Source organism: Diceros bicornis, chromosome 7 (genome assembly GCF_020826845.1).
Source record: "Diceros bicornis minor isolate mBicDic1 chromosome 7, mDicBic1.mat.cur, whole genome shotgun sequence".
NCBI classification, from domain to species: Eukaryota; Metazoa; Chordata; class Mammalia; order Perissodactyla; family Rhinocerotidae; genus Diceros; species Diceros bicornis.
In genome coordinates, this window is record NC_080746.1 from 64,063,833 (window position 1) to 64,066,663 (window position 2,831).

At 39.7% G+C, this 2,831-nt stretch overlaps 1 pseudogene; it reads right to left on the minus strand.

The window, feature by feature from the left end:
- Positions 1 to 647: 647 nt before the first annotated feature.
- Positions 648 to 1,591, minus strand: LOC131408098 (olfactory receptor 56A3-like; annotated as a pseudogene).
- Between the last annotated feature and the right edge of the window lie 1,240 nt (positions 1,592 to 2,831).

Sequence of the window (2,831 nt, forward strand, 5' to 3'; positions counted from 1 at the left end):
TATATTTTAGTGTCATTACTGGAACATCTTCTGATACTATGACATATTAGTACATCAAAGCAGAGCCCTTTATGCACATCACAGACTGAGTCATCATGATCCTGGAGGTGAAGCTTCAAGCACAGATAATGGCATGAAGACATTGAGGAAGAGGCTTTAGATGATAACTCCTTCCCCTAAACCCAGTAAATCCCATTTCTCCATGTGTGAGCAATTCTTATAAGAGCTCTAGCCTTTCAAGTGTTGCACCTGACAACAAGACATGGGCTTTGCTTGATAAAGGATAGGAGGAGAAGAAAGTTACTAGCCTGGTTGGAGGTAAGAGAGAGAGATTTGCTTATGGACTCTAACTGATTTTCATCATTCAGGGCTGAGATTTAAAATAATACTGTGGTCTTTTCACAACTTCTTTATACAACTGGGTTAATAACAACCGTAAAATTATTAACAACGATTTAGAAGCAAGGACCTTAATATCCACAATTATGTTTTCTAAAAAATTACATGTACAAGAATAGTAAATACACTATTAACTGGGATTTATTTCTCCATTGTAGAATTCATCCTCATGAGTTCTCACAATTTCCTATTAACTGTTTTATTAGTCATCCTGTTTTAGGAATTCAGAGATCCAGTTGTCCCTATTATCACCCTTTCTTCAGTAAACTCTGGATTCCTAGCTTGATCTCCTGGGTTCTCACTCCCTAAACAATGGGGTTGAGGGCTGCAGGGATGACATGGTGGAGGACATTGAGCAAGACTGGCGCATCAGGGGAGACCTTCTTCTTAGCCACATGAGTGAGGACAAAGACCAGAAGCATGGTTCTGAAGAAGAGGATAAGGATGAAGTGAGAGCCACATGTGCTTTGGGCCCTGGCCATAGCACTCTCTGCCTTGAGTCTCAGCACAGCTTGCAGTATGAGGGTGTAGGAGAGGAAGATGGGGATGAGGTGTGATCCTAACAATGCCCAACCTCCAGCAAACTGATAGAGACGATTGATGGTGACATCATAACAGGAGAGCCTGGAGACAGACATATTGGCACAGATGCAGTTCTCAGTGACATTTCTCCCACAATGAAAGAGTCATGCTGAGAGAATGGGAATGGGCACTGTAAAAAGGACATTCCTAACCAAAATAAAAATGGCAGCCTTAGCTATGAATTGATCAGTGATGATGGATGAGTATCTCAAGGGTGGCAGATGGCTATATAGCAGTCATAGGCCATGACCATGAATGTGCAAGACTCCATGGCAAGGAAGCAATTCATGATGTACATCTGCAGGAAGCAGGCATAGAAGCTGATGGACCTGAGGTCAAACCAGAAGATGTTCAGGACCTTGGGGATGATAGTGAGGCAGAGCACCATGTCCAATAGGGAGAGGAGGCTGAGCAGGTAGTACATGGGTTCATGCAGAGAGGCCTCCAGCAGGATGGTGATCAGTAGAATGCCATTGGCCCCCATGGCCAGGAGGAAGAGGAGGCTGAGAGTCAGAAACAGCTAGAGCTGCCAGTTGAGGGACCTGACAAAACAGTTCAAAAGGAAGTCTGAATCCTCAATGAAGATAGTGCCATTTTGATGTGCTGTCATATTTTGTCATGTATTTCTACAGTTTTCTTTTAGTGATCTGTAAAATTAGGATAAAAATTAGCTACTGACTCAAGATATGTAAAGATAGAACAATTCGCTTTACCTAGGTGAAACTCGTGGATACTAGCAGGTTATCCAGAGCCAAATGAAGTTATCTGTTTATCCTTTGTGCCATGCTACTGGAATATTCCTATCATTTTAAACAGTACAGAAGACTGAGGTAATATGATTTGTTTATACATGCTTGATCTGTTCAAGATTTACTTTTAATAGAATTGTTATGTCTTTACAGAAACTAAAGAGAAGGAGAAAATTACTTAGAAAACTTAGTTGTGACACGTCAGTCTCTAAATTTGTACTTGTAAGTTTTTTTACTCGTTCCTTTTTTTTTTTAATGACCACATAGACTACCATATCTACAATTTAATTATAACAATATATCCAAATAAGTAGCAGAGCCTGGCACAAAGTAGAAACTTAGATAAATGTCCCTAGTCCTCCAAGCCACCCCCATTCTGACTTTTCACCTGTATTTATTTTGCTTTAATTAGGGATTTTAAAAATTATACACTGAAAATAAAGTTAGTTAATTTGCATTTAGTTTAAAAAGTCATTTTAATTTGGTAGGGGTGGATCCTGCCAAATAATTGCTTTTTTCTCTCGATTTCTCAGATCTTCATATTTGTAGGATTCCTAACTTCTGGAAGAAACAACCTTAAAAGGAGAATGAGAAATCCCACATATCTATGTGGGAGCAATACCTGCCATTAAACAAGATGAAAGTTGATCCTTCTGATTGCAGTAGTCTGAGGTTGATAAAGTCCATCTTGAAAGTTCTTCCATTTTATTTCTATTTCCCTTTTCTAACTTCAACGTAACGATCCAGGAACATGTTCCCCCCTTCCAGACACAAGTTCAATGTTGCCGTTGTTCTCTTATCATTTGACCTTTCCCCCTGGCATTCTGTTAGGTACAAGGGTCATGATGGTGCTCAGGGCAAGTTACCCCAGGAAGCACCACTCTGGTATGTGGATTATTTCGAGCTGAAGACAGTAAAGACTCACAAAACTCAGGAGAATATTTGAGTTTCCCCTCCCAAACTACCTAAAGAATTTAAAACAAAAGATCTGTTTCAGGAAGGAGTTATTATCATGATGGCTGTAATGATAATGCAAAATAGAGCTACGTTCTCTATAGATGGCCCTGAAAAGAATTGTCAGACAAACATTTGCATTTCTAA